This window comes from Myodes glareolus, chromosome 9, assembly GCF_982192425.1.
Source record: "Myodes glareolus chromosome 9, mMyoGla1.1, whole genome shotgun sequence".
Classification (NCBI taxonomy): Eukaryota; Metazoa; Chordata; class Mammalia; order Rodentia; family Cricetidae; genus Myodes; species Myodes glareolus.
This window is the reverse complement of record NC_142034.1, coordinates 64,579,537-64,599,294: the sequence shown is the minus strand read 5'-3', so window position 1 is coordinate 64,599,294 and position 19,758 is coordinate 64,579,537. Positions and strand designations below refer to the sequence as shown.

General features: G+C 43.0%; 1 long non-coding RNA gene across 1 annotated transcript; it reads right to left on the bottom strand.

Annotated features, from left to right (window-relative positions):
- Positions 1 to 12,990: 12,990 nt before the first annotated feature.
- Positions 12,991 to 17,896, bottom strand: LOC148120935 (uncharacterized). Its single transcript, XR_015738861.1, has 2 exons — positions 17,424 to 17,896; positions 12,991 to 13,916 (listed from the first exon to the last, which is right to left on the bottom strand). It is a non-coding gene; the product is annotated as an uncharacterized LOC148120935 (long non-coding RNA).
- Between the last annotated feature and the right edge of the window lie 1,862 nt (positions 17,897 to 19,758).

Genomic DNA, 19,758 nt, shown 5'->3' with positions numbered 1-19,758 from the left:
CTTGGGGGCCTCAGAGGATTCCCTCATGGCTGAGGCGCCAGCTTTTTGTTTTTGGTTTCAGTGCTAGAGATTGGACCAAGTATATGCTAAACAAGTGCTCTACATCCGCCTTGCTGGGTTTGTTTGTTTTTAAAGAAATGATCATCCTTAGAACAAACCAAAGACCCTCCCGGTGCAGCTGAAGTAATTCATCTCTTTTAGTGTTCCCTAATACCAGAGCATCATAGTCCTCTTCCTCCCTCTCCTTCCCACAAGCTCTCAGAAAACTGTCCTGGTTGGCAAAGCTAACAAAACACCAAATAGTCTAAGGTATTTTCCCATTAACCAAAAGCAACTAGTCAGGACTATCTTAGGCCCCAAAGAACACGAGGGCCAGACCCTGGGAAAGACACCAAACCCAGGGCACCACGTGAAGCCTGGCACCCACACTAAATGATCTGGCAGGCACTGGAGAAGCAGATAGGTATACCAAGGAAGGGGTGCTTAGATAAGTGCCTAGTAACCAAGAGAAGAAGGGAGGGCATGCTGGGTTGAGATGAGTGAGCCTCAAACACACAGCTTTACTCATGATCCTGAGGTTCAGATATGTGCGACTGGTATCTCTCTTGTTCTTACTGTAAAACGCAAATCTCAGCCATGCTCCTGTCTATAGTTCAACCTCATCATTACTGGTCTCTTCTTCCTCTCATTCCTGAACCCCAGCATCCAAACATCCATCCTACACATTTGCTAAAAGCCACACCTGTACGTAACAACTCCCCACATGGATTCTGGATGCTCTTAAAAATAAACCAGAGCCTTCTATAAAGGTCTAAAGGCCTCATAAACCCTGGGCCCAACTCTTCTCTCCCCTGGCTGAGTGTCCCTCTACCTTTGGGCTCACCTGCTCATCTCTACCTCACACCTTTTGCTTGTGCTACGGCTCTGCTGGCACACTTTGCTGTCACTAAGCAGGACTGCTCAGATGCCATCATCCTCGGCCATTGGAGCAGCTCTCAACACTACACAGGAGCTTCAGGCAGCAGGACAGTCTGCAGTGGACATGCTCTGTGCCGTGTGTGGGGACTGTGAAGAGTACAGGGACATGTGTGGGAACAGGGCAGAGCTCTCAGCTATTTTAGAAATAGTGCAGAGCGCTCAGGTGCTCGGAAAATAGTAAGGAGCATTTAGGTACTTCGGGAGCCGTGCAGAGTGCTCAGGCACTTGCGGACCGTGAAGAGCACTCGGGTATTTTGAGGAACTATGCAGAGTGCTCAGGTGTTCGGGGTAAGTGTGCACGGTGCTCAGGTACTTAGGGAATTGTGCGTAGCTCTTGGAAATTTGGGGAACTTTTCAGGGTACTCAGGAATTTGGGGAAACTATGCAAAGCATTTGGGTATTTTGAGAACTATAAAGAGTGCTCAAGCATTTGGGAGAATTGTGTAGGCGAATCAGGTATTTGAGAAACCATGTGGAGTTCTAAGATACATGAGAGCTGTGCACAGTTCCCCAGATACACAAGAGCTGTGCACAGTTCCAGAGACATGAGAACTGTGCACAGTTCCCAGATACATGAGAGCTGTGCACAGTTCACAGAGACATGAGAGCTGTGCACAGTTCCCAGATACATGAGAGCTGTGCACAGTTCTCCAGATACATGAGAACTGTGCACAGTTCCCAGATACATGAGAGCTGTGCACAGTTCCCAGATACATGAGAGGTGTGCACAGCTCCCCAGATACATGAGAGCTGTGCACAGTTCCCATATACATGAGAGCTGTGCACAGTTCCCAGATACATGAGAGGTGTGCTCAGTACCCAGATACATGAGAGCTGTGCACAGTTCCCAGATACATGAGAGCTGTGCACAGTTCCCAGATACATGAGAGCTGTGCACAGTTCCCAGATACATGAGAGCTGTGCACAGTTCCCAGATACATGAGAGGTGTGCACAGTACCCAGATACATGAGAGCTGTGCACAGTTTCCTGAACTACGTGAGCATCCTCTATCATTTTTCACAAATTTCTTAGAACTCCACATGGGTCCTATATGTTCAGTTCATCAAGCAGTCCAGGCAAGAGCACTTTCTGCCCAAATGGCTGGCAAACTCCATAAGGAGCCTCTTTGATGCCCATCTTCCTCTTGAAGTAGATTGGTGCTGCCAGGAACAGATGTGTCTCACTGTCATGAAAAGTCCTAAGTTTTTAAAACATTTTAAATGCCATATTCTGTATCTTTGAAAGGTTTGAAGAATGCTTATACATGTGAAATACATTTCTGTACATCTAGAAATCTAACTAACATGACTATAAGCTTGACTATTATAGATGATTATCTATTAATCTATATTTCTTCAAGCTAGGTTATATGCTGAGAGGAAGAGGGCAGAGTCAGAGGGACACCATGGAGCTGCCGCCAAAGTCAGACATGCCGAAACTTTAGCCAGTAAGCCACTGCCATGTGGCGATACACAGATTAATGGAGATGGGTTAGATTAATATGTAAGAGTTAGTCATTAAGAATCTTATGCTAATGGGCCAAGCAGTGATTTAATTAATACAGTTTCTGTGTGATTATTTTGGGTCTAAACTAGCCAGGTGGCCAGGAACCAACAAGTGACCCTTCTCCAACAAATTGGAACCCCACATTGGGCATCAGATGAAGAAGGATGATTAAAAGAAATCCCACACTAGCTCAGAATTGAGAATAATAGAGGGTTAATTTTTTAGGGGTAGACTCACAAATCACAATCTTCTGTTGAAACAGAGAACAGCAACCAAATTCTGCAGCCAGAAAAGAGGTCAGACATGTACTTTCATCAGCATAAATAGTTTAAGAGGTCACATCAAGTGGGCAGGTAACTTAATGGCTACTGGTGGTAGGAATTCCTACAGTACAAACTGATATTAAGCTTATGTCAATAGACCAAGATCCATACCAATGCAAATTTCTATAGCATATCCCCTTTTAAATGTAAAGAAACATTTATAAACTATATTTGGGAATATGGGTGTAGTTCTTCTTCAAACTGCTTCCTGCTGTTTGCTGGTAGAAGTAATTTTTTGGGGGGTGTTCAAGGAGACCTTTCAGGTGTGTTGGCCCATCAAATCACATTAATTTGGAAGAAATCCACAGGTTCTCATCTTCTGCAGAAACAAAAGAAGAACCTCTTTTTCAAAGAAACTTATCCTTAGGCTTAAATTTTGAAGTCAAGAAACCTTTAAAGGCTGACTGAGAAGTCAAGGACAATGGCACTGAGTTTTGATCCTACTGCATGTACTGGCTTTTTGGAGCCTAGTCTGTTTGGTTGCGCACCTTCCTGGACCTGGAAAGAGAGGGGAGGACCTTGGACTTCCCACAGGGCAGGGAACCCTGACTGCTCTTTGGATTGGAGGGGATTGGGGGGAGGGAGAGGGAAATGGGAGGTAGGGAGGAGGCGGAAATTTTTTAATAATAATAATAAAGAAATCCTAGGTAAAGAATGGTTAGGTTAGGGCTTGGTGGCTCACAACCATCTGTAATGAGGTGCCTTCTTCTGGCCTGCAGAATATTGTATACATAATAAATAAATAAATATTTTTTTAAAAAGAATGGTTAGGGCTGGAAAAAGGGTATGCAATTCAGTGGTAGAGTACTTGATTATCATGTTCCTGGATTTAGACTTGATCATCACTGGAAATCAATGTAAAAGTATTCATTTGTATATGTGTCTTGATGGAAGCAAACATATAATCATCACTAGAGTAACTTAAATGTAAAAAAAAAGAAAATTCAAGGTTAATAAAGCATTATGTAACCTAAAAAAAAAAGAGAAGAAACCTTTAAAATATCTATGCTGGTTTAGCTTAGCAGCCCATGCAATGAAATGTCTCTTTGTACTTAGCTCATTCACAGTCAAAAAATTCAAAGAAAACACAGTGATATATATAATCCAGACTCTCTGTGTATTTTCCATCTTTAGGTGGCTTATTTTATTATCTTTACTCCCTTAGTCTATGACAGTCTGTACTCTGTCTCTTTAAAGACTTTGTTTCATTTTTTTATAAACCATTTACTTCCTTTTATAACTCTCTATACTCTTTTTCTTCTCTGTCGCAAGCCTATGTACATTTTTTTTAATACACTATGTCTCGTTTACAGGCCTTTTATGTCTGAATCTGTCCTACTGTGTATCTGAAATTCTTTTCTAACCAGAACTGCTTCTTAAAATGCTAAATGATTCTTATGAATTTAAGCAGCACCACTACTAGGGGAAATACGGCACTGCCTGTTTGCCCTGCCCGGTCCAGCATGGTGGAGCTGTTTGCTGCCTCTGAGAGCCATACTCACAGCCTCATTTTTAAGCACACAGTCAGTCTATGTTGCCTTTAAGCAAGTTGTAGCACTCTGTTCACAAACACCATTTAAATGCTCAATTGCCGAATCTCATAAGAGTTTGCTCGGAACACGGCCCAGGAAGCCACAATTTCAAAACAGCTCTGCTTTTTTTTTGCTACTGCTGAATCAGGAAAACCTCTCTTACCAGCAAAATGTTGGCTATCAAGAAGCCACGCTTAACTCTGTTCTTTTGTGTCTAGGATTCCTTTTTAAGCTTTCTCAGATTTTAAGTGGATTTTAGTTGGCTATGTGGGTGCCAATTTGTTGTAAGGAGGCTGCTTGTTGGTCCCCAGCTGCTCAGCCCCAAAATAATCACACAGAAACTATATTATTTAACACACTGCTTGGCCCATTAGCACTAGCTTCTTATTGGCTAACTCTTATATCTTAATTTAACTCATTTCTAGTAATCTGTGTATCACCACATGGCTAAAGTTCCGGCATCTGTCTCCAGAGGGGTTACATGACTTCTCCTTTACTCCACCCTCTTCCTCCTAGCATTCAGTTCAGTTTTTCCCCCGCCCTAGCTCTGTCCCCCTGTAGGTGTGCTACAGGCCCAAAGCAGTTTCTTTATTAACCAATGATATTCACAACATACAGAGGAGAATCCCACATCAATTTTCCTTCTTTTTCAAGTTTTTTTTTTCCTAGACAAAAATAATTCATGTTTTTTTTATGAGATAGCTGGAAGTTATTTACGGAAATTTGGTATCATTGATTATATTTGAGGAGTTTTTAGGCATGGTGGCCATATTACAACTACTCTTTTTAAAGAATCTTTATCTTTTATAGGCAAACTAGAATATTTATGGAAGAACGTGCTGTAGTGAGACAGGGGAGCAAAAGCAAGACTAAGCACAAACAAGACTATCACTTGTTGCTGCTGCCCTTTACTGTGTGATTCCTGTTCATACAAAAGCAAGAATGTGCCTTAAAAACCATTTAAGCACCATAAACCTACAGAATTGGTGTAAGCATCTGTCCTTTACCTCCTAAAGTTAACTGTAAAGAACTGTCTTAACCAGGCAATGATGGCACATACCTTTAATTACAGCACTCCAGAGGCAGAGACAGGCAGAGCTCTGTGAGTTTGAGGCCAGTCTGGTCTACAGGGCACATTCCAGCACAGCCAGGGCTACACAGAGAAACCCTGTATCAAAGGGAAAAAATAGGACTGTTTTGTGTATGAGCAGGTATATGTGCCCTTGACCTTATCTATGTATTTTTCAAGCATGCACATTCTTCAAGAAGAAATGAGCAGCAATGATGCACATATGAGTCATTTTCCAGTAGAAGTCTTCTCCACTTACTCCTTTGCATCCTTCTCCTATTCTCCTGCTTTTTTATTCTTTTTTATTTTTATTTTATGTGTATGGGCATTTCTCCTGCTTGTATGTCTTTATACTACATGTATGCCTGGTACCCACGAGGTCAGAAGAGGGCACCGGATTCCCTGGAACTGGAGTTATAGTTGTAAGCTGCCATGTGGGTCTTGAGAATTGAGCATGGGTCCTTTGGAAGAGCAGTCAGTGAGTGCTCTTAATTGCTGAGCAATCTCTCCAGCTTCATTGATTCTAATCTTTTTAATGTGTGTAAGCATTTTGCCTGCATATATGTCTGTGTAACATGTATGTGTCTGGTACCCATGGATGCCAGAAGAGGGCATTGCATTTCCTGAAACTGGAGTTACAGACAGTTGTGAGCTGCTGAGAATGTGGTTGCTGGGAATCAAACCCAGGTCCTCTGGGAGAGCAACCAGTGCTCTTAGCCACTGAGCCATCTCTCCAGACCTCTACTCTTCTTGAAATGAGGTTTTTAAATGTTGCCTAGGTTGGTTCCAAACTCCTAGGATTACGTGATCCTCCTTGTGGGGAGCCAGAATGATCAAAAACTTCCTCAGAGGTCCTGATGGAAAGACAATGGGAACTTTAATTTTGTATTCTTGCCCATGAGTGGACTTTGCAAGGCTGGTCTACAACTGGAGCCAGTGACTCCTCAGAAGAGTCAAGATTGCAGCTTCTGGGAGCCCCTGGGCTCTTGCTATCAGCTATCAGTCCTTAGGCAGTTGCATCTGAGTTATCTTGTGTTCTTTTTGCCAGCACTGCCTAATGTAGCTCTCTGCTGACTTCAGCCATCTCCCCCCCCCGTGTGTGTGTGTGTGTGTGTGTGTGTGTGTGTGTGTGTATGTATATGTATATATATATATTCCCCCATATATAGTATATATGGCATACTATATAGTATGCTGTACCTCTCAATAAACTTGCTTGACATCAGCTTATGCGTGGCCTTCAAATACATCCAGCCAAGTATTCAAGCCTTGGAGGAGGCTTGCTCTGTCCCCATATGGTGGCCTCCAGGATCTCAGATGAATGATACTCTTTAATGATACCAGCATGATAAATTTCTCAGAAACATAGGACACTTCAGAAAATACCATCCTGACAAAGTAATATTTTTATTGAGCTATATATTTTTCTCTGCTCCCCTCTTTTTCTCTTCCCTCCCCTTCTACCCTCTCATGGTCCCCATACTCCCAAACTGACAAAGTTATTTTTGAGCACAAAACCAAGGTAGGAAATGCAAGTAACAGAAAAGTCCTTCTTCATTGGTCAAGTCATGCTGGAGGTTGGATGAGAAACAGCGAATGAACTGTCTCATTGACATGAAATAAATGTGGGGTCCTGATCTATGGCTCCATCGGCCTCATTTGGTGAGTTCTGATTGCGAAGGACCACCTGACACAAGACACTGAGGAGTCAGTTGGAAATTGATGAAGCTTTCAAAGTCAGAGTATAAAAAGAAAAAAAAACCCAAAAAACAAAAAACCCTCCATCTGGGAGGTTGAGATTTTTGATTTATTATTGGAGCAGGAGAACTCTCTATTATGTGAGGGTTGAGATGCTAAAAGTTAATTCTTACACAGTCAGGATGGGAAACAATTATGTAAAAAGAGCTCCAAGGAAACAGATTCCCCAAGACACTGGTCACCATTTCCTCTGGCAGGCCCAGAATATCTACTTACTCATTCAACATTCACAAATCTATCTGCCTCAACCCACACCACGCTCAAGTCTCCTTTGCTCTGTGTTTATTGTGCTTTTCTAAGTTCTTTTAACTCCGGCATCATAGTTTTAACATGACTTCCTTAGACAAGTTCTGCCAGATGTTGTAAACATCAATTGCTGCATATTGCTGCATTTCTTATCTGTGACTTGCACTCATTCAGAATCAAAAACATTATTGTGGGAGATCACTATAGCTCAGCTTGTTAATTATTGGCAGAGACTGGATGTGTGTGCATTTTTTTAAAGAATGGGAAACATTGTAAACCTTAAGCAGCTACAATTTGGGCAAGTCACATAAAGTATGTAAAAGATGAGACTTTATGTATATAAAATTAAAACTTCTAAGGTCAAAGTTCAATACATTCATGAAAAACATCTGCTTAAATGTATGTATAATCAAAGTTTGTTTTTAAATGTTTGGTTTTTGCCTCAACTTTATATAAATATTACACAGTAGTTAGAAGTAGCAGACTGGTGTAACTGACCTTCTGGGTGTTCAATAACCATATTTGGAAGCCTATAATGATGTGGCCAGAAGTATTAAAAGAGGAAAATATTTCCCCTTGCTCTCCAAGGTCAACTAGGTCCCATGAAACTATGGGACATCTCTTGAAATGTCCTGTAACTGTGGGGAGTCTCCTGTTCATGGAAGCCATGGAGACCCTACCCAGTGAACTCTAATCAGGGTTCGGTCTACAAAGAGGAGTGCCAACGAAGGGGACATTTTTCTTCATGCTTCCAAATGCATAAATCAAACAATGTCAAGAATTGTCCCAGTTCTATAACGGCAATTAAGATTACTTCTTTAGAGTAATAGGAGGTGGGGATGATAAAAAAATGAACTAGTCTAGAGTAAAAAGACTCCAGAGAAAAATAATCAGTTTCTCCTTAGGTTAAAAACAAAATGTGTCCTTAGACTTCTTGGTAGCTTCATCTTTCCAGAGACCAGAATGCCAAAAGTGTTTTGGGGGCCTTGCTCTCTGATCTGGTTCCTAAATGATGCTAGGGTTAACTTTCCTGACAGGAGAATAATAAAATAAAAATAAAGGTCTGTTAAGAGAAAATACTCTCTGGTCAAGAGAATAGAATCTCTGACCAGGATGGAAAACTTCATATTACAGTTGGACAAGGTCAACCATGTGGTCAAGGGACCATCTTTAGGAAGGTAGGATCATTTTAAATAATACTTAAGTCATCACTTACTATAACAATAATTAAGTTACTCGAGGGTTCAAATGGTCAATATTGCTGGCTAAGTTTGAAAAATGCATAATAAAGAGGAAGGAATCATGAGAAAAAACAACCCTTTTCTATCAAAGGTAGTTAGCCTGGCCAGGACCCGTTTCCTGAGTCCACCCCATCCCCTTGCACTGACTATCCGATTGTGTCAGATTGTAATTGTTGAGCTCCCACCAATGGGGTGCAATGCAATCGCCTCCTATGTCAGGGATAAAAGACTAAGGTCATTTTGACCCAGTTTGTCCTCAGCCCAGTTTGGGTTCTAATATACCTTTGTTGCAAAAGGAAATTGTCTTGCCAAATTATTTTGCATGTTCCTTTGTGCAACAGTGAGATTATTCTTTTCCTAACACAAGGGGCACTCTAACACTAAGCTACTTCTCAGCCTTTTTAAAGTCCTTTTTTGTTTTGTTTTGTTTTGTTTTGTTTTGGCAGTTTCTCAACAAGCTACTCAAGCTGGCCTTGAACACTCCACAGCACAGACTGACCTTGAACTTGTGATCATCCTTCCTCTGCCTCCTAGGTCAGTGAAATTACAGGCCTGTACCACCAAGCCTGGGTTCCACTACTTTTTAACTTCACAGCATTTGGTCGACCATAGGCTATTTCAACACTATTTCTATTTTCTCAAGTTTTTCCAACTGTATCAAAGAACTACTTGCTTATCTAATTCTCTAACAACAGACTATTAGAGTTTCTCCACTTTCCTACTATTAAGAATAATGAGTTTTAAAAAAAAAAGAACAATGAGAGAACCAGAAAGATAACGCTACTTGCAACAAAAGCCGGAGGACCTGAGTTCAAATCCCCAGAATCCATATGATGAAGTGAGAGACCCGACTCCCAAATGTTGTCCTATGACTTCTACATGCTCATCATGCATGCATGTATGCAAATGTGCACATAATAATAATAATAACAAGAAGAAGAAGAAGAAGAACAAGAACAAGAAGAAGAACAAGAAGAAATAAGCTGAAGAGATGGGTCAGTGGTTAAGAGCACTGGCTGTTCTTCCAGAGGTCCTGAGTTTAATTCTCAGCAACCACATGGTAGCTCACAACCATCTATAGTGGGATCTGACACCCTCTTCTGTCATAAAGTACACGCAAATAAAGCACTCATATATAAGATGCATAAATCTTAAAAAAAATGAAAGAAAGAAAAAGAAGAAAACAATGAGAGCCAGGCCAAAGTGCTAGCTCAGAACATAAAGAACTTGCCACAAGCCTGCCTGGAACCCACGATGGAAAGACAGAATTGACTCTCAAAAGTTGTCCTCTGACCATCACACATACACTGTGGCATGAGCATGCCCACATAAACATCACATACACACAATAATAATAGCATTTAAATATAAAAAATTACAATGAAAGCCATGTGGGATGCCTCATGCCTGTAACCCAAGTCCTTGGAAGGAAGATTGCTGCAAGTTTGAGGCCAGTCTGTGGTACAAAGTGAGATCATGTCTCAAAACCCAAAAGGTAGTGCGAAGGATATAGAACAGTTGATAGAGTGTTTGTTTTAGCATGCACAAAGTCCTGGATTACACCCACAGCATCACATAAGTCAGGTGTGCTGGCACATGCCTGCAATCCCAGTATTTTAGAGGATTGGAAGTTCAAAGTCATTCTTAATTACATATCAAATTTAAGGCCTGGCTGGGATATGTGAGACCCTGACTCAGAATTTAAAAAAAAAAGAAAAGAAAAGAAAAGAAAGAAAGACCAGGCATGCACATCTATTATTCCAGTACTTGAAAAGGAGAGGCAAAAGTATTGGGAGTTCATGGATAGTCTTGGCTATATAATGAATTTGAGACTAGCCTTGACTATAGAATATGAGAGCCTGTCTTAAAAAAAAAATAAAATAAAACAAGATGTTGGGTAAAAATGCTTGCTGCAAAAACTTGATGAGCAGAGTTCCATCCGTGGAGGAAGGAGCTGAAGTGATGGCTCAGCAGTTAAGAGTATTTATTGATCTTGCAGAAAACCCAGGTTGGGTTCTAGCATTCACATAATTCACAAGCATCTGTAACTCCAGTTCCAGGGGATATGACAACCTTTTCTGAATTCTATGGACTCCTGGACATATGTGGTGTACATACATAGCCTCAGCACACACACATTCACATGAAATACATTTTAATGAGAACTGACTTCACAGACTTGTCCCACGACCTCTACACATATACAACACAACACACAATACACACATACCATACAATAGCAATAAGCAAAATATTTATTTATATAAATGCTCTGTCTGCGTGTACAGCTGGATGCCAGTAGAGGACAATAGATCCCATTATATAAAGTTATGAGCCACCATGTGGTTGCTGGAAATTGAACTCAGGACCTCTGAAAGAGCAGCCAGTGCTCATATCTGCTGAGCTATCTCTCTAGTTCCCAACAAAATACGTAAAAGCCTCCCTCCTGTGGTCTTGCTTTCAGAGTAGCAGAACGCTATACAAATTACCAAGGAAGAGAAATAATCATAGTGCTATCCAGTTGTTATGCCTATGAACCACAACAATGACCAGCATGGTAAAATAGCACTAAAGGTGCAATAGTGGTATTCATATCTTGGCAGTAACCAACAGCTTTCTTAATCGGACTTAAGGCTTGCTCAACAGGAGGGAAAACTTACTCGGTACTGGAAACAGAGCCAAGCTAAGTTTCTACTACTCCCCAACTTTACTTAACTAGCATAATTCCTACTGCTAAAACTAATTCTTATGCCACAGATAAGCATATCTCTCATTCCCATCAACAAGCTTCTCTTTGCAGCAAATGGAGACAGTTGCAGAAAACCACAGCTGGCCACAATGCTACGATCAACTTCTCATGGAGCAACCAGCCCCACTAGCTACATCTAAAACACAACTCCTGCACCCAAGGCTCAGGGAAGATGTCAGAACCAAGAGAAAGATTACTAGAGCCAGAGGATCAGGAAGTCTGTGGTGCCATTAGATTGTATCACCTAGAAAAGACAGGAAAGCTACACTCAGGATACCTCAACAATATGGCTGCTTAAATAAGACCTGGACAATAGCAGGACCAATAGACAGGCAAACAGGGAAGGTGGAAATCTCATGGAACCCCACTCCTAGACAAAGAACGACAGGGTAACTACTGACTGCTGAGAGAGGCAGAAGCAGTCTTTTCCAGGGATGAGCCCTTTAATTGGTTATCCAATACAAAGCGGTGAGCCCCGAAATTGTGTACACCAACAACACTAAATGGACTCAGCTGCTTGTATTTATATATCTATGTGTATATTGTGTATATACAAAGAGAACAAGGCCATCAGTTTGAGGGGAGTTGGTGAGTTTGAGGGACATGGGAGGGGTTGGAGGAAGGGAACATGTAAGAGATTGGAGGGAAGAAAGAGAAAAGGGAAGTGATAAAATTATATTAAAAAATAAATAATAACCAACTTTTAAAAAGAAGACAGAAAATAAAAGAAGGAAAGGAAGGAAAACATAAACATCCTAGAATAAATCTCTTCCTCGGCTTGTGAAACCAGTTTTACAACCTATCTTTCTAGAAGCGGCATTGCTAAATCCAAGGGGTCCATATATAAGAGTTCAGTGGAATGGATAACCTACTCTTCTGGATAGATTTCTGTATCTAACATGTGACACTGTCTCCTGGTGCCTATCTGGGAAGCGTTGTTATGTGTTTTCTGCTCTAGAGAAGTTCCCTTCCCTGCTATTCCCCATCCAGTTGAAAGGACTTTTGAGATCCTTCAGTTCTGTTTCTAAAACAGCAATCTGTCCCCACCCATGAGAGTGTGCAGTAGCTCCCGCACCTGAAGGTCACTTGAATATGATGCTTGTCCTTTCTGTGCCTTAGTTTCTTTATCTATCTGGGAGGAAGAGGAGAACACCGGAGAAAGAGGACCTAACTCAGCTCACTATGGTTACCATATCTAAGCGTTGATTGGATCCCAGTGGAGCTGTCTCATTAATGAATGTGGATTCCTTGGCAGAGTTGAGCGGCTGCAAGAAACTATTTTTCCTAAAAAGCTCAAAAAATATTTGACAACTGGCTCTTGAAAAACAAGTAACACATAAGAAAGGTGCCAGTGTAGCCAAGGTCAAGTCAGAGGTATAATAATAAATGCTAATGTGTTCATGTGCTTCGGGGCTGATGCTAAACTCCTACGCACCCATTAAATTGTTTAGTTCTCACAATCTTTTTGGTCACATGTTTTGTTTTATTTGTTTTGTTGACAGCGTCTCAGGTAGCCCACGCAGGCTTTGAATTCTGTGTCAGAACAGAATATTCCCAGTGTCAAGAAGAGACACACAAACATAGGCAGAGGAGCTCACTGAAGCAATTTACTTTTTGCACGCTGGTGTACAATGACCCAAACCAGGTGAACAGCCACACTGGGGCAGGAAGTTCACTCTGTTTTTTTATCCTAAAGCAGGTGGTGACTGTGTCTAATTCCACTGGAAGGAGCTTGACTTCGAGATTCGATATGATTCATAATTGGCGTGAAGGGGAGGGTGTGATGGAGTCAAATCTCAGGAATGTCTGGCATCCAGGGCTTGGGCAAACAGGCGTGTACACAGAGGCTCACAGGATGGGGAGGTTTGGAGGATCCTGGCCCTTGCTGGGCTAGCCTTCTCAGAGAAAAGCTTGTTCTTCACAGACACATACAGGAGAGGATGACCTTCAACTTCTGACCCTTCTGCTTCTACTTCCTTCACACTGGGATTACAGGCACATGCCTTCATGCATGACTAGTCCTCACAATCCAAAGAAGTAGCCACTATTAATAGAGCCTCCCCTTGGGATTCACACCACAGGCCAGCCCTCCCACCTGAAGACTAGGTAGGCCTGGGCCATAGTCAACTGACTTTGGACTTCAGAGTGCCACAGGCTGGCTCATCTCCAAAGAACTTTGTCTTCTTCCTTCCAGGGCCACTTTGGGGGTTTCTGAGATCTGCAGCACAGTAAGGGAAGGAAAAAGGAGGCGCTCTGGACTGTGAGGAGGGGCTGTGCCTTTTCTGATGCTCCAGGTTCAGCCTCCACATGACCCGGCCCCATCTTGTCCAAAAGAGTCCTACCCATCTGTTAAGTAACAGTTTCCTCCCAGACCACAACCTTCTGTAATGGAGGAAAGCTTCTCAAGACATTCGATGTAAGGGGAAAACGAAACAGGCTATTTTAGGACACGGTGTTTACAAGCAGGTGAAACGACAAGATATTCCATTTGAAAGAGAGCGAAACACTCCGTCCTGCACATACAGAAAACAAACCATTTGAAACGCTTCTGGAAGTTCCTGAAACTGATCAGATTCACTAGGCTACTCCTACCCCAAAAGTATATAAGCCAGTCACTCTCAGACAAACAGAGAAAACTCTGAGACAAGCTGAGAAAACTGAAGGAAGCAGGGACCAGCCAGACTACTTAGAAGAAACAAAAGAACCGCTGAGCTGCCTGGAAGAGGTTCAGAGCAGCTGAGCTGCTCTGAAGGACAGCTTCCAAGCTAACTGTGCTCCAGGTTTCCAGCTTCCGTGAGCTGTCACTTAAGTGGGGGTGGGCTTTGGTGGTAAAACTCCACTGAGTTATTTCTGGTCCTACAAATAACCCTCCACTCATATTCTTGTAAGTAACTTCAATAAAACTTATGGGTTCACCAAGTGGGACTTAAGTATATCCATATTTTATCCATCGTGGGCTCCCTATCTGTTGTGAGTAGAGGACTGTACACATTTTCCCAAGAAAAGTTTGTAGCCCAACACCCTCAGAGGAACTTTTACTCACACTAACTGAATAAATACATCTGGCAATGGGGCTCGAGAATGGGGACTATTAAAAATGTCCTGGCCTTCAAAAACCAAAACTCTGTCCACTATTTCCAGAGATACCAAAAGATAAGGAATATTGGATACTTTCATTTAAAAAATCAAAATCTGGGGAGTCGTCACTCCAAAAATGTGAAGAACTGAGTTCAATCCCAGAACCCACACAAAGTTTGGTGTAGCACCATATAGTAAAGGCGGTGGTGGCGTACGCCTCTAATGACAGCACTGGGAAACAGGTAGGGGGATCTCTGTGAGTTCAAGGCCAGCCTGGTCTACAGAACAAGTTCTAGGACAGGCTCCAAATCTACACAGAAAAAACCCTGTCTTGAAAAACAAAACAAAACAAAACAATCCCAGTTAGCCTGAAATGAGTTGGGAGGTAGAGCAAAAAGAATCCCAGGATGAGCAAAGTGTGTACACATCTATAAACAACAAAGACCTTAAATAACTTGAAACATAAGAACCAACACCCAAGGTTATCCTTTGATCTTCACATATAAGGGCCTATGTATATATGTATAAGGCGCATACACATACAAATAAATAAATGCCAGAATCCTATGATCAGTTATTAACAGAAAAGAGAGCCCATCCCTCATATGTGCATAGCTATGTGTGAACATCCCCAGTGGCCAGCCATCCACAAGAGCGTGGATAAATGGCAGTATAGCCGCACAATGGGCAACAAGGAAGCAATGTAAAAAAAAAATGACTGACACACAATATGATGGCTAAGCTTCCTTGTCATTTGATTGGATTAATAAATGTCTAGGGCATCAGTTAGCAACACCTTTGGGTGTGTTTACGAGGGTGTTTCCAGAGAGGACTAAGTGTGAGAGCTGGTCCCTAAGTATGGGGAGTGGATGAAGTGGGCAAGTGTTAACTCAAAAATGACCATGTCAGTGACCCATGGAAATGTCAAACCCTTCCCTGAGCAAGGCTCAGAGGAATGACAACGCCTTCCTTTGGTGCAAGTACAAATGCTGAAGAATTGGCCTTTTGCTAAAAGCTATGTATGCAGAAAGTACGGCCACAGCTTTCCTTCTCCCACGTGTTACCGGTGGAGACCACAGCCCTAGAGAGACCTCTTTCTGAGATGAACTAAACCTGACTCCTCCTTTAGCTGTATACAATAAGCTTGTTCAGCTATATGTAATAAAGCCACGATCCAGATGTATGTCTTTGACTCTGTCCTTTCTTAGGTCTCCTGGTCATCATCCATCGCCATAGTCTGGGCACTCCCAAGCCATGCAGGTTACACAGGATTGGTCACCTGAGGGTAGGCAGCATCATCCTATGTGCTGCGTCCTGAACTGAATAAAAAGGGGAGAAAGAAGAGGTTTGGCATTCCCTAATCTTCCTATCTATGGAGAAGTGAACATGGCAGCCTCACACACTTGCTTCTAAGGTCATCAGCAGTGCCTTCTGCCATGTCACACCTGCCATGAGGGATTGTAGCCATAAACTGTAAATTAAAAACCAAACCAAACAACAACAACAAACAAAAAAAAAAAAACCCGTTCCTTTCTTCAGTTGCCTCTTATTGGGCATTTGATCATAAGATACTCAGTCTCCATGTGGACATATGACTATCACAGATAAGAGAGAAAAGCCAGGTACACTGGAAGACTCTCACTCATGCCAAGTTCAAGGTCAGGCAAGATGGTAGAGAACAAAATAGTGGTCACCTTCATGTGAGCATGTGTAGATTTGTGTAAATTCTGCTACATCCCTGGAGGCTTTCAAGAGTGATACTCAGAACCACACGGCAAGACTCAACTGCCTTGGGTCCCACCTGAGACGCCTTTTCTTGCTTGCCTGCCTGCTCATTTGTTCGGGGTATATATTATACATCACACTGAAAGCAATGTAGTGAGTTGTCTTTTTTGTTTGTTTTGGTTATTGAGACAGAGTTTCACTATGTAACCCTGGCTGTCCTGGAACTCGCCCTGTAGAACAGGGTGACCTTGAGCTCACAGAGATCAGTCTGCTCTGCCTCTCCAGCACTGGGATTAAAAGTGTGCACTACTACACTTGGCCTGAATCAACTTGTTTTTGAGAGAGGGTCTTGTTTTATAGCCCTGAATAGCCTGGCACACTCTATGAAGCCCCAGGTTGACCTCGAACTCACATCAATCCATTTCAGTCTCCCAAGTATACCACATTACTTATCTACAATACTACGCATGCTATGTAAGTGCTCAGCCACTGAGCTAAACCTTCAATGAATCAATTCTAAGTCTATAGCCTAATGAATGTTTGTATTTTAGGCCTCCAAAAGGGAACCCACAGCTATGAGACTCAAATCTGGCTGGGTGGGTTTTATAATTGGATAAGGGAAATAGTTTGGTATGATGAAATAATATGTTCTCACCTATTCAGTTGTGACTAGGAGTTGGCTGGGTACCCACTCTCTACTAGGCACTGAATTAGGTGGGGAAATTCAGTAGTAAGCCTGTCCCAGCTCTGCCTTAGGGATGCTGAGGCTACTGGAATTTTAATCCACTTTAATGTTGTCCAATTTCATTCCTTGCATCTCTGACTGATAACTGTTCTAGTTCTGGCCCCATTTTCTGTCCTCTCTGGTCTTTCATAATCATTTCCTGATGGATCCCATTTCTAAACTTCTGCTTGCCACTCATTTCCCAGACCAAGGGCTCCTACGTAAGTGCCTAGCCCAAAGATCCCCAATTGCATTGGGACGCGGTTCATGGCAGGGCACTTACACAGCACGTTTAAGGCCCTGGGTACCACCCAGTTTGGCACTCTCCACTGTCCAGGTGATGGTGGTGTCAGCCTGAAGACTTGAACTCTCACTTGCAAAGTACTGACTTAATTGTCACCATAGGCAAGGACCTAGTGTGCCCTGAGCCCAGTGGGCCTCTTCTTCCAGATAGTTATGAAGTAATAGTACCTACCCACCACCAGCAGCATACCTGCCTTTTCAGGGAGTTTGCGCCACTCACTCATCCTCCCAACGTCTCCTCTATCAGGACAGCTTGAATCTGTAGCACCCTAGTGACAGCCAGGCTTCTGTTTGTTTCCACAGGCTGGTCTGGAGGTCTGGAGACCCTGCTGCAGCGGTCTGGAAAGTCTTTCCTTCTCCTCCAGATCGAGTCTTACTGTCCAAGACATTGCCTTCTCCAGGAGCTTACACCCTGTGGCTACCGATGGAGTCAGGGGTTGTTTCCCAGGCAGGACCCCACAACTTCCCAGTGGAAGGTGTGTATTTGCCTCTTGTTTCCATGAGTCTCCATTTGCTTGAAGTACAGCTCTTGTCAGGTTACCAGCCTCAGGATCCCTGAATCACTCTGCTTCACACCAACAGCTGGACTTCAGTGGTACCCGGCAGGCCTGGACAGAAGAGGCTCAGATTTTCTTTCTTTCCTTCCTTCCTTCCTTCCTTCCTTCCTTCCTTCCTTCCTTCCTTCCTTCTTTCCTTCCTTCCTTTCTTTCTTCCTCCCTCCCTCCCTCCCTCCCTCCCTCCCTCCCTCCCTCCCTCTCTTTCTGTTATTTTTGTTTTTCAAGACAGAGGGTTTCTCTGTGTAGTTCTGGCTGTCTTGGAACTCACTCTGTAGACCAAGCTGGCCCCAAACTCACAAAGATCCACCCGCCTCTGCTTCCTGAGTGCTGAGAATAAAGGCATGTACGACCACTGCCTGGCTCAGCATTTTCTTAATAGGGTAGCCTTGACTGGCCCCAAGATATGGGTAGAACTTGGAAATATTTTTTGAAAAATTTTAATTACATTTTAAGTTTACTTTGTGTGTGTGTGTATGTGTGTGTGTGTGTGTGTGTGTGTGTGTGTGTATACACATGAGCTCGGCACACTGCGGCACGCATATGGAGGTCGGAGAACAGCTTGCAGGAGTTTGTTCTCCACTTCCACCATGCAGCTTCAGGGGATCGATCTCAATCCATCAGGCTTGACATCAAAAGCCTTTACACACGGCGCCGTCTCGCTGGTCTAAGTCTTTCTTTTTAAGCAAGTTGTACATGCACATGAAACAGAAACCCAAAAGGAGCAAAAAGGTTTTATAATGAAAATGAAAAGTAGGTCACTTCCCAATAACCCAGTTCTTCTCCCCAGAGGCCGCCATTGGTATCGCTTTCTGAGTATTCTGTGCAGACAAGAGCTGCCAGTCTCCCTTTCCTCATTCCCCTTCACTTTTGGAAAAATTCAAGCCAACAAGAAGGTTTCAAGAATAGTGCAGTAAACACTCCTCTGCAAAAATTCACCGAGTAACATGATTGGCCATACTATGTGAAATATTTTTGCAAGCATTATTATCACTTAATGCTTGCCACACCATACATTCATGTCACTTTGGTATATGTGGTCAATGAGGCACCACCCAGGGGAAAGGGCTTGCCTACAGCTGGATCAGAGCTGGGCTTTTCCCTCAGGCTGTAGGCAGACTTTGATCTGGGTTCCTTCATTCCTGGTTCTTTGTGCAGGAAAGCATTTCTTTCTCAAAATGGAAATACAGCTCCCCTGGGTAGTCACCAGCTGATCAGTGGAAAAGTCCACAGCTCTGAAGGCATCCATCTCCTCTAAAGGCTCCTCACCTCCGGAGCTCAGCTGCTCTCAACGCTGCTACCACCTGCTTCAATATCACCTTCACCGGAAAAAGAGTTAGCTCAGTCTCTGGTAAAAACTCAGGGTGACTCCTAACTGCCAGTTGGCTAAGTCTGGAATCTCAGGCCTAAGGAATCCCTCCCACCCTTACCTCTTCCCTCCCTCCCCACTACTCCTTAGAAATGCCTCACTATGGTTCAGGCTGACGTCAAACTCTCCATCCTTCTAGTTATGCCTCCAGAGTCCTGGGACCACATTCTCCTTTCTTATTCCTCCTCCCCCACCTCTATCTGCATACCTTGAGAACATTTCTGCACGCTCTATGCTTAGATCTATCTCAGGGCTGCTGGAAGCACTCTCTCCTAAGGTGCAGGGGTTGTCCCCCTTCACCCTGACCCATTCTGCACTCCGCTGTTCTTTCCTTTCCAAGTGGCCTTTTGCCTGGAAATCTGGACAACAGTGGCCTGGAGTAACAGTTTGGGTCCCTTCCTGGCAAAGTGACCTTGCATAAGCTACTCCCGGTGTCTGAGCCTTTGTTTCCGCAAGTACGTAATGAAGGTGGCTAACTACGTACCAAGCAGAATTGGGTTCACTCATCTCCCGTAATAAAATTGATAGCTCCTTGAGGCTGCTGTCACCTAATCATCTCGGAAACATTATGTATCATTACTTAACTGTTCCGCGCACCTCAG